At 37.7% G+C, this 12,901-nt stretch overlaps 1 protein-coding gene across 2 annotated transcripts in view; it reads right to left on the reverse strand.

Annotated features, from left to right (window-relative positions):
- Positions 1-12,901, reverse strand: part of CRYL1 (crystallin lambda 1) — a 140,353-nt gene that overhangs the window by 61,784 nt on the left and 65,668 nt on the right. The gene's annotated exons all lie outside the window — the stretch shown is intronic.

A 12,901-nucleotide genomic window follows, 5' to 3' on the forward strand; every position in this document is an offset into this window, starting at 1 on the left:
TTCTTATATATAATATACTGCAATCTTGTTTTGTGATCCACTCTGACAATATGTCTTTTAATTGGTGCATTTAGACCATTAACATGAAAAAGGGAGTATTGATATAACTTGGGTTAATATCTACAACATTAATTACTATTTTCTATTTGTTGCCCTTTTCCCTATTTTTGTGTTTCCCTCTTTCTCTGCCTTTTGTGATTTTAATTGAGCATCTTATATGATTCCATTTTCTCTCCTTTCTTAGCAAATCAGTTATACTTTCTAAACTTTTTTCAATAGTTGCCCCTAGAGTATGATATAAATTTATACCTACTTGAAGTCCACTTTCAAGTAACAGGATACCAATTCATAGGTAGTGTTAGTACCTATAAAAACAATATTTCCTAATTCTTTCTTCCTGTCCCTTGCATCATTACAGCCATTAATTTCATTTATATTAATAATAGAGGAATATGCAAATTGTCCAGAATGTCATCATAGTAATGACCAAATAGCAGGCTGCATGGGGCAACAAGGCCAGCAGGGGGATTAGTGAGAGACAATCAAACAACTGAACAGCAGACTGCATGGAGTGACCAGGCTCGTAGGGGTGCAGTTGGAGGCAACTAGGCCAGCAGGGGGGGCAGTTGGGGTGACCAGGTTGGCAGGGGGGTAGTGAGGGGTGACCAGGCCAGCAAAGGGGGGAAGTTGGGGGTGACCAGGCCAGCAGTGGGTGCAGTTGGGGACGACCATGATGGTGATGGGGAGGACAGTTAGGGGCGATCAAGCCAGCAGACAGAGGTGGTTAGGGGTGATCTGGCTGGCAGAGGGGCTCAGTTAGGGGCAATCAGGCAGGCAGGCAGGTCAGCAGTTAGGATCCAGCAGTCCTGGATTGTGAGGGGGATGTCCGACTGCCGGTTTAGGCCCAATCCCAAAGACTGGGCCTAAACCGGCAGTCGAACATCCCCTGAGGGGTTCTGGATTGGAGGGGGTGCAGGCTGGGCTGAGGAGACCCCTCATGCACAACTTTTGTACACCGAGCCTCTAGTTTATATATAAGCATACACATATGACATATGCATAAGCATATATAATCAAATACATTGTTGCCATTATTTTGAACTGTCATCTGTTATATTAATTAAGAAAAAGAAAAAGGAAGGTTTTTTTTTATATATCTTTTTTTATTGATTTATACAGAGAGGAAGGGAGAGAGATAGAGAGTTAGAAACATCGATGAGAAAGAGTCATCAATCAGCTGCCTCTTGCACACCCCCTACTGGGGATATGCCCGCAACCAAGGTACATGCCCTTGATCGGAATCGAACCTGGGACCCTTCAGTCCCCAAGCCAACGCTCTATCCATTGAGCCAAACCAGTCCCGGCAATAAATAAATAAATAAATAAAAATTTTAAAAATTTTATGCCAACACTTTATTCCTCACTTCCCCCTTTTCATCCTGTTTCTCTTCTCCTGTTCCTGCTTTAGGTTTTCTCTCACCTTTCTTTTTACTCCTTGTTAAAAATTGACCTTTTTTATCTGCTTTATTGACATATTACTATTATAGTAGCCTCTGTTGGCTTACTCATATACTGAATTTACTCTCCCAGGCTCCAAGTCCATGCACCTTTCTCTTCTCTCTTTCTTCACTAGCCAAGTTTTTTCTTGTTGTTATTTTTTGTTTGATTGCTTGTTAGTTTTTAAAAAATTTTTATTTTATTTTATGCTTTTGTTTTTCCTCTCCTTGCTTGTTCTCTTCTTCTACTAATAGCTTAATTAGTTTCACACACCAAACTTAGACCTATCTGCTCTCTACTTCATTCTCCTTTTCCAAAAATAGATGAATTACAGAGATAGATAGATTAAAAGAGAATTTTTTTTATTCTTTTACTTAAATATATGTATATATAAATTACATATATATTTCTTAATATATATATATTTATTATTTTTTAATTATTATTGAGTATTTTGTTTTTTACTTTTCTTCTTATACACTCATTCTTTTTCTACCTCCTTTATACTGAATTGTGGCCATTCCCCTATTCATTCAATTCCTTTACCTTACATTATGGAAATAAGCTCTGTCTCCTCAGATTCAGCTTCCCTCCTTTTTTTCTGTTGTTTGTTGTTTGCAATTTTTTTTGGTTTAGTTGTTGGTTTTGTGGAGTTTTCTCCCAATATATGTATATTTTCCCCCTTCTTTTTTCTCCTTTCTTTTCCCTCTTACATTTTTCTTTTATCAATATCATCTTAGTGCTCTTTTCTCTCCCATAACTCACTTTTCTCTGGTGGTCACCTTTTTGTTAGGTATCTGGTGTCATGAATACATTCGTGTTTTGTTCCCTCTGTGTCATGTCTTTATGAGTTGTATTTGGTGCCTTTTGGTCAATTTGGCAGAGTGAGCCACATAACTAGACATCCTGAGGAGTGAATATGGGGACATAAGGAAACAGCCCACATATGAAAGAAAAGGAGGAATCGCTGGAAAAGGAAGTAAATGAAAAGGAGGCAAGCAATTTGTCAGAGAAAGAATTCAGAACAATGGTCATAAGGACATTGAAAAGGATGGGAGACAAATTCAACAACATGTGTAAGAATCAAGAGTAAATGAATAAGAATCAAGGAGAAATTAGGAATGACATAGCTGCAATAACAAACACAATAGAAAGCACCAACAGTACACTAGAAGAAGCTGAGAATCACATCAGTGAGCTAGAAGACAAAGTAGGAAAAAACACCCAAGCAGAGCAGCAAACGGAAAATATTTAAAAAACAGGAGGAGAGCCTAAGGGAGCTATGGGATAACACAAAACAAGACAGCAGCTACATAATAGGGGTGCCAGAAGGAGAGGAAATGGAGCAAGAAATAGAAAACCTGTTTGAAGAAATAATGACAGAAAACTTCTCTGATGTTGGGAAGAAAAAACTCACACAAGTACAAGAAGCTCACAAAGTCCAAAACAAGATGAACTCAAAAAGGCCCACATCGAAACATATCATAATTAAATTGGCAAACGCCAATGACAAAGTAAGAATCTTAAAGGCTGCCAGAGAGAAACAGAAAGTTAGTTACAAGAGATCTCCCATTAGACTATCAACAGATTTCTCAACAGAAACACATCAGGCCAGAAGGGAAGGGAATGAAATATACAAAGTGATGCAAAGCAAGAGACTAAATCCAAGAATACTATACCAGCAAGGCTATCGTTCAAAATTGAAGGTGAAATCAGGAGCTTTACAGACAAAATATGGCTAAGGGAGTTTATTACCACCAAGCCATCAATAGAAGAAATGCTAAAGGGACTGTTGTAAAAAGAAGAAACAGTAAGAGAAGACAGAACACAGGTATAAAGAATAAAAATGGCAACAAACAAATACCTATCAATAATAACCTTATAGGTAAATGGATTAAATGATCCAGTCAAAGTCAGAGGGTATCTGAATGAATAAGAAAGCAAGAACCATTTATTTGCTGTCTACAAGAAACCCGCCTCAGAACAAAGAAGGGAAACAGACTGACAGTGAAGGGATGGAAAATTGTTTTTCAAATAAATGGAAATGAAAAAAAAAAAAAAAAAAAGCTGGGGTAGAAATACTTATATCTGACAAATTAGATGTTAAAGTGAAGGCCATAACAAGAAATAAGGAAGGACACTTCAAAATACTAAAGGCAGCAATTCAAAAAGAGGATATAACTATGATAAACATATACTGCCCTGTTTCCCTGAAAATAAGACAGTGTCTTATATTAATTTTTGCTCCCAAAGATGCGCTAGGTCTTATTTTCAGGGGATGTCTTATTTTTCCATGAAGAAGAATATGGTACACATTTATTGTTAAATGAAAATAAAGGAAATTTATTACCTGTATACGGTACAGTAGTACGGTAGTTGTCAACACAAACCAGACAAACCGAATCCTACAGTATCAAGAATTTACTCATTTATTCAATGACAATCATGTCATCATCTTCTGGAACATCATCATAACAATCCAATTCCTGAATTTCATGGTGAATTTCTTGTGACTCCATTTCTTTCAGAATCAGTGGACCAAATCTCTCATGTTTAGCCTAGGGGGGGCCTTATTTTCGGGGGGATGCCTTATATTTCACTCAGATGGAAACCTGTAAGTAGGTCTTATTTTCAGAGGATGTTTTATTTTCGGGGATGTATCCAATACAGGAGCACCCAAATACATTAAAAAAAAAAAAAAAAAAAAACTTCTGGAAGATATCAAGGGAGAGATTGACAGCAACACAGTCATAAAAAAGGATTTTAATACACCACTGGATAAACCCTCTAAATAACAAAAAATAATCAGCAAAGAAAGATAAATCCCATATGACTCACTAGATCTGATGGAATTAATTGACATTTTCTCCACATTTCACCCCAAAGCTACAGAATATACATTCCTTTCAAGTGCACACTGACATTTTCAAAGATAGACCACATATTGGGTTACAAGCAAAGTCTCCCCAAATTCAAGAAGATTGAAATCATATCAATCACTTTCTCAGATCACAATGGCATAAAATTAGAAATCAACTACAATAAAAACAATGTAAAAAAAAATCAAGCACTTGGAGGCTACATAGCATGCTATTGAACAATGACTAGGTTACCAAAGAGATCAAAGAAGAAATAAAAAAGCCTCCTGGAAACAAATGACAATGAAAACACAACAATCCCAAATCTAGGGGACACACTAACAGTCTTGAGGGAAGTTCATAACTCTATAGGCCTGCCTCAAAAAAAAAATGGTAATAAATTATCTAACCCTGCAACTTAAAGAATTAGTAAGAGTGACGAGAAAAGCCCACAGTAAGTAGAAGGAAGGAAATAATAAAGATTAGAGCAAAAATAAATGACATATAGAGACCAAAAAAGAATACAAAAGTTCAATAAAACCAAGAGCTGGTTCTTTGATAGGATAAACAAGATTGATGAACTTCTAACTAGGCTCACCAAGAAACAAAAATAGAGGACCCAAATTAATAAAACCAGAAATGAAAGAGTTGAAGTAATAACCAACCCAACAGACATACAAAGGATTGTAAAATAAATAAATAAATAAATAAATAAATAAATAAATAAATAAAATACTACAAACAACTCTATTCCAACGAACTGGACAACTTAGATGAAATGGACATATTCCTAGAAAATGCAATCATTCAAAACTCAATCTGGAAGAATCAAAAAACCTGAATAGGCCTATAATCCTATCTAATAAAGAGGGAATATACTAATTCACCATCACACCCTCACAAAGATGCTGGCGCCCATAGCCAATAAGAAGGGAATATAATGCTGAAACCAGTTTGGCTCAGTGGATAGAGCATCGGCCTGCAGATTGAAAAGTCCCAGGTTCAATTCCGGTCAAGGGCATGTACCTTGGTTGCGGGCACGTCCCCAGTGGGGGGTGTGCAAGAGACAGCTGATTGATGTTTCTCTCTCATCGATGTTTCTAAGTCTCTATCCCTCTCTCTTCCTCTCTGTGAAAAATCAATAAAATAGTTTTTTTAAAAAGAAGGGAATATGCTAATTGACTGTCACACCCTCAAAGATGGTGGGCCCAGCCACTCTGTGCATCTGCCTCCACAGTCCCCCAGTCCCCTCAGCTCCCCAGCTGCTCAGGGCTGCCTCAGATGGCAGCTGCTCAGTTGCCCAGGGCTGCCTGAGGCTCAAGTATCCAGGACCAGCCAAGGCTTGCACTGCTGGCAGTAACAGCAGCAGAGGTGTGATGGAGGCGTCACCTTCCTCTGATCACTGGGTCACCGCCTGCTCCTGAGGGCTCCTGAACTGTGAGACGGGGCAGGTTTGGCTGAGGGAATGCCCCTCCAATGCATGAATTTTCATGCACTGGCCGCTAGTTACCAATGAAATTGAAGAGATAATTAAAAAAAAAAATCCAGCAAACAAAAGCCCTTTCCCAGGCAGATTCAAAGGGGAGTTTTAACAAACATTCGAAGAACTAAAACCTATCCTCCGCAGACTATTAAAAATATTCAAGAGGAAAAAACACTTCCAAGCTCTTGCTATAAAATCAGCATTACCTAATCCCCAAATCAGATAAAGACACTGCAAAGAAAGATTATCACAGGCCAGTATCCCTAATGAACATAGATACTAAAATCCTCAATAAAATCCTAGCAAATCAGATTCAGCATTACATTAGAAAAACCATACATCATGACTAAGTGAGATTTATTCTAGATATGCAATGCTGGTACACTATCTGCAAATCAATAAACGCAACACATCACATAAATAAATTGAGAGACAAAAATCACATAATCATATCAACTGATGCCAAAAAAGCATTTGACAAAATCCAACACACTTCTTGAAAAAAACTCTCAGCAAAGTAGGAATATGGGATTATATCTCAACATAATAAAAGCCTTATATGACAAACGTACAGCCAACATCATACTCAATGGGCAAAAACTAAAACAATTTCCCACTCCTGTACAACATAGTAATAGAAGTGCTAGCCATAGCAATCAGACAACAAGAAGAAATAAAAGGCATCTAAATTATAAAAGAAGAAGTAAAATTGTCATTATTCACAGGTGAAACGATATTGTACATAGAAAATCCTAAAGACTCCATAAAAAAACTATTAGTTTTAATAAATGGATTTAGCAATGTAGCAGAATATAAAATTAACTCCTAGAAATTTATAGCTTTTTTATACACCAACAATGAGTGAAAGAGACATTAAAAACATAAGCCCATTTGCCATTGCAACAAAAAAATTAAGATCGATGTTTCTCTCTCATAGATGTTTCTAAGTCTCTATCCCTCTCTCTTTATTCCCTAGGAATAAACTTAAGGAGGTAAAGATCTGTACTCAGAAAATGACAGGACACTGAAAAAAGAGATAGAGGAAGACATAAACAATGGAAGAATATACTGTGTTCATAGACTCGTAGAATCAACATCATTAAAATGTCCATACTACCCAAAGAAATACATAGATTAAATGCAATCTCCATTAGAATACTAATGGCATATTTCACAGATCTAGAGCAAAATATCCGTAAATTCATATGGAATAAAAAAAAAAGACCCCCAATAGCTGCAGCAATCCTAAGAAGAACAAAGTTGGGGGAATCACAATACCAGATATCAAGTTATATTACAAAGCCACAGTTTCCAAACTGTCTAGTACTGGCATAAGAACAGACATATAGACCAATGGAATAGAACAGAGAACCCAGAAATCAACCCAAGCCATTATGCTCAATTAATATTTGACAAAGGAGGCAAGAGCATACAATGGAGTCAAGACAGTCTCTTCAATAAATGGTGTTGGTTAAAATGGACAGATACTTTCAAAAAAACAAAACTAGACCACCAACTTACACCATTCACAAAAATAAAATAAAAGTGGATAAAGTACATAAATATAAGAGGAGGAAACATAAAAATTTTAGAAGAATTCACAGGCAGGCAGCAAAATATCAGACATATGTCGTAGCAATATTTTACCGATACAGCTCCTAGGACAATGGAAACTAAGGAGAAAATAAACAAATGGGACTATATCAAAATAAAATATTCTGCACAGCAGAAGAACCCAGCAACAAAACAACAAGAAAGCCCACTGCATGAAAGAATATATTTGCCAATGTTATCTCCAATAAAGGTTTAATCTCCAACATTTATAGGGAACTCATATAACTTGACAATAGGAAGATAAACCAATAAAAAAAAAATGGGCAAAAAACCTAAATAGACCCCATACTAAAAAGGACTTACAGAAGGCCAAGAGATATATGAAAACACACTCAAAGTCACTAATCATTCAAGAGATGCAAGTCAAAACAATGAGGTACCATCTCACACCTATCATCAACAAATCAACAAACGACAAATGCTGGCAAGGATGTGGAGAAAAAGGAATGCTTTTGCACTGATGGTGGGAATGCAGACTGATGCTTAAAAACAGCATGGAGTTTCCTCAAAAAATCAAAAATGGAACTGCCATTTGACCTAGTGATCCACTTCAAGGAATATATTCCAAGAAACCATAAACACCATTTAGAATGGATATATGCACCCCAATGTTCATAACAGCACAATTTATAATACCTAAGATTTGGAAACAGCCTAAGTGCCCATCATCACCTCAGTGGATTAAAAAAAACTGTGGAACATCTACACAGTGGAATACTATGCTACTGTGTAAAAAAAAGAAAAAAGGAACTCTTACCATTTGCAACAGCATGGATGGCCCTGGTGAGCATTATGCTAAGTGAAATAAGCTAGTAGGAGAAAGATAAATATCCCATGATCTCACTCATTTATGGAATATAATGAACAACATAAACTGATGAACTAAAATAGATCCAGAAACATAGAAGCATTGAACAGACCATCCAACCTCAGGAGGAATGTTGCTGGGGGAGTGTGGACTCTAAATACAACAGCCAGTGTACTTATAATGGAAAGGAAAGGGATATTTGGACAGAGAGAGGAGACACACAGGGAAGAAGGCCACATGATGGTGAAGGCAGAGAGTGGAGTGATGCAGCCACCACTGGAGCTGGAAGAAGCAGTGTGGTGGACTTCAAAGGGAGAGTGGCCCTACTGACACCTGCGGTCAGACTTCTAGTCTCCAAAACTGTGAGTGAATAAATCTGTTGTTTTAAGTCACCAAGTTTGGGGTAAATTGTTATGAAAGCCTTATGAAATTATTGCTAATCCCTCATATCCACCCAGAGTGAATAAACATATACTCACCATACTGCTTTATCAATCTAAATTTTCTAATTTGACAGGGAAAAGAGACTTTGACATTCATATTTTACTTTGCCTGTGCATATATATCCTGAGTGGCCAGATTATTATGATCTCTGAATGCATAATAATCTGGCCACTCAGTATATATCCTATATAATAAAAGGCTAATATGCAAAATTTCCCTCTCGACCAGGAGTTCAACCAGCAGGCAGGCCAGCCAACCACGCATATCCCCTCCCCTGGCCAGGCTGGCAAGACCCCACCCATGTACGAATTCATGAACCTGGCCTAAAACATACACACACCCACGCACACAGAGTGGCCAGATTATTATGCATACAATTTTAGTTATATGTTACTATATGCATAATAATCTGGCCACTCTGTGTGTGTGTGTGTGTGTGTGTGTGTGTGTGTGTGTGTTTACTGATTTTTAGAAAGAGAGGGAGAAGAATAGATAGAAACATTAATGATAGAGAAATATCATTGATTAGCTGCCTCCTGCACACCTCCTACTGGGGATCGAGCCCACAACCCAGGCATGTGCCCTGACTGGGAATCGAACTGTGACTTCCTGGTTCATGGGTCGACACTCAACCACTGAGACACACTGGCTGGGCTTTGTATATATTTTTGTGTGTGATTCAGCAATTCATAATATTTGACCATTTTAAAAAGGATTTCTTATATCTGTCTTGATTCCTGGTAGTTTGTATATCCACCTTTTTAAAACATTTTTGTTTTTACTACTATGGATGTTCTCCCAATCTGCCATGTGCTTTCAGACAGATTTAGTTCATTTATTGGCCTCACATAAATGTTTTAATTTAACGTTAATTTGTCACATTGGCTTCAGATTCCACTTCAGGCTTAGAAAGCCTTTATGACTGTCAAGAATATAAAAACAATTCTTCAGAACAAAATGTCCTCCTCATAGCTGCCTTCAGAGCAACCCTTAAAGAAAACCTCCTCACCTTTTTCTAAGCAACTTTGATCATGTTTTCTGACCATGAATTCCCTTTATAGAAAACCCTGAATCAATTTAAAAATTTTTAATGTTTACGGCACATTCAATTTGCTCTTACTTTTAGAAAAGATACATCAACAACACATAGTTCATACAGAGAAGCAGAGAGATTTCTTTATCAGTTCTTTGCGCACATTTTAAGGCTGGACAATACCTATGTCTCAAGGGAGATCAGACTTTAAATAGCCCAACTGTTCTCTAACATATCCAGAAGTGACCTAAATGCCAGATCAACACAGTTTTACAGCAGGAAGCAGCTTAGGACCAAACAAAAGGCTAAACTGAAGTCACAGTAACCCGTACCTACTCCGTACCCCCACAGTGTCCAGCTGCATGGTTCTGGGCAAGTCATTTGACACCCATGTTCCTCTGAAAAACAAGCATAGAGTTATTCAAGCAATGAACCAAAACACAGTGATGTCAAAGGTTTTCTAGGGTTGGACACAGATTTTTAAAAAGTCCCAGAACCCCCTCAGGAGAAATGTGAAGGTCAGGCTTTGTTTCCTCCCTTATGAAAGTAGAAACCCTAAGCAAGGAAGAAGCATCACTTTTGGAGCTGGGAGATCTCCATGCTGACAGCAATGAAATGACATGCCTTCTTACAGCTCTCCAGATGCCCCAATCTGCAAACAGCAGTGGGGGTGGGTGGAAGGGCAGCTTCTTAAACAAACCTAAAAAGCATATGATTTCTTAAGGGAGAGAATGATAAATTTGTACTGAAAATTTTTTTTAAATATAAGTGCATAAAGAGACACCATAAAACAAAGCAAGACAGTTGCAAATTGTGATTAAATATTAAAACAAAAGGTTTGGTTCTTAAATCTTTTAAATAATTGCTGCAAATCAGTAAAGTTAAAGGATTTTATTTAAATGGGAAAAGTGTATGACAGGAACTTCACACAAAAATGAGGAAGAGGAGGAAAAGAAGGGGTAGGGAAAGGATAAAAATTCTCACAGCTCAGATATCCAACCTCACAAATTATCAGGGAAGTGGAAATTAAAACACTGCACACAAATCAGACTGGCAAAAAGTTAAATATCTCTCAAATATTTCTGATGAGAAAATAAACTAGTATATAACCATTCTTCGCATAATGGTGTTTCCATCAGCAATAGACCGCATGTTCAACTGTGTTCTCTTAATATTATAATAGAGCTGAACAATTCCTAACACCTAGAGCAGCAATTTTCTATTTTTTTCATCTTATGATGCACATAAATTAACTATTAAAATTCTGTAGCACACCAAAAAACATATTATGTTTTTGCCAATCTGACACAAAAATGGTATAATTTTGATTTATTCACACCGGACAGCTATTGTTGTCTTGGTCATTTTTTTCTTTGACAATATAAGGGAAAAGAGGTCAGTGTTCCTGACTAAACAGTCAGGTATTGCATGTTTTAAAAATTCTTGCAGCGCAGCAGCTGAAAATCACTGACCTGGAGACATCATAACTATCTTAACATTGTAGTCTAACACATTACTCACATGTTTGTAATGATGCTGGTCTAAATAGAACTACTGCGCTGCCAGTCATGTAGTAAAAGTACAGTATGCTGTATTTTACTGCACGTTTTCTAGGTTTAAATGTTTAGATATATAAATACTTACCACTGTGTTATGTAAACTCAGTACAATAACACGCTGCAGAGGCTTGTAGCCCAGGAGCAACAGGCTGTACCATACAGCCCCGGTGTGCAGTAGGCTGCACCATCTGGTTTTGTGTAAGTGCACGCTATTCACACAAAGATGAAATCGCCTAACCATACATTTCTCAGAACATATCCCCATCGTTAAGTAGTGCATGACTGTAATGCACTACTTAACACTAATACTTTTACAGGACTGCTCTCTTTTACTCTGAATTTTCCTACAATGAAATATATAACATTTGAATTTGAAAAGATGTTAAAGATGTCTAGAAATTTCCAGTTTTGCCAGCAGTGAACACTGGTTCAGCTCCCCTTTAAACACACTTGTGTTGCAGTTGTGCCTTCAACAATCACCAGCACAAACCATTGACCACTGTAAGAATCACTCCACTGGCTGATCACCTGGACGAATGAGAAGCTGGCTCATCAGGCTTCTTTTTAGAGACACAAACACTATCTTCTCCTTTTATTTCATTTTCCAGTCTGTAGTGCTATGAGTTAGAGAATTCTATCCCCGGTTTCTAGAATATGAAATAAGAAAATAAGGGAGTGCTTATTATAAGCTTCACTTTCGTAATTCCACTCCTGTCAGAATTTTCTCAAGAAGTGCTCAGTGTCTGACACTAACTTACTTTCTGAAGCTATTTCGGATCTCATGCTTAAAATGACTTGTGGGGGTCTTAAAATATATATGCACTTCTTCAGGAGTTTGCATAAAGGTATCCAGGTAAAACAAATTTAAATGTAGGTGCTTTCTTTTCAGTTCCTTAATTCCTATAATATGGATTTGAGCCCTGCAGTCCGTTGTAAATACAAATTTACTCTGAAGTTCACTCCTAAACCTACAGTAAGAGTGTACAACTACCAGGAAGCCTTTCAGAAATTAAAGTCAGGGTCAGCAAGTAATTATCATATTTACCAGTCAGAATACTTTCAGCTATGAGTAATCAATAATAATTCAAGCCCTGGCCAGGTGGCTCGGTTAGATAGAGCATCATCCTATATAACAAAAAGTTGCAGGTTCAATTCCTGGTCAGGGCACATACTTAGGTGGCAGGATCGATCCCAGTCTGGGTACAAACAGGAGACAGCCAATTGATGTTCCCCCCTTCACCCTTCCCCATTCCTACTTTACCCTTCCCCTTTCTCTCTCTCTTTCACTCTCCCTCTCTCTCCTCTTTCTCTCCCTCTCCCTCTCTCCAAAATCAACAAACATGTCCTTCGCTGAGGATTAAAAATAATCTATATTAATAAAAGGGTAATATGCTAATTAGGCCAGGTCTACCAGACATCTTCCGGATGTCCAACTTCCTTCCAGACACTTAGGGGTGACCAGGCTGGAAGGATGGTAGTTATGGGGTGACCAGGCCAGTAGGGGAACATTTAGGGGGCAGCTAGGTGGCAGAGGGTAGTTAGGGGTCAGCCAGGCCAGCAGGGGGACAGTTAGGGGGTGATCAGGCCAGCAGGCAGAAGCAGTTA

Source organism: Pipistrellus kuhlii, unplaced genomic scaffold (genome assembly GCF_014108245.1).
Source record: "Pipistrellus kuhlii isolate mPipKuh1 unplaced genomic scaffold, mPipKuh1.p scaffold_m20_p_3, whole genome shotgun sequence".
NCBI classification, from domain to species: Eukaryota; Metazoa; Chordata; class Mammalia; order Chiroptera; family Vespertilionidae; genus Pipistrellus; species Pipistrellus kuhlii.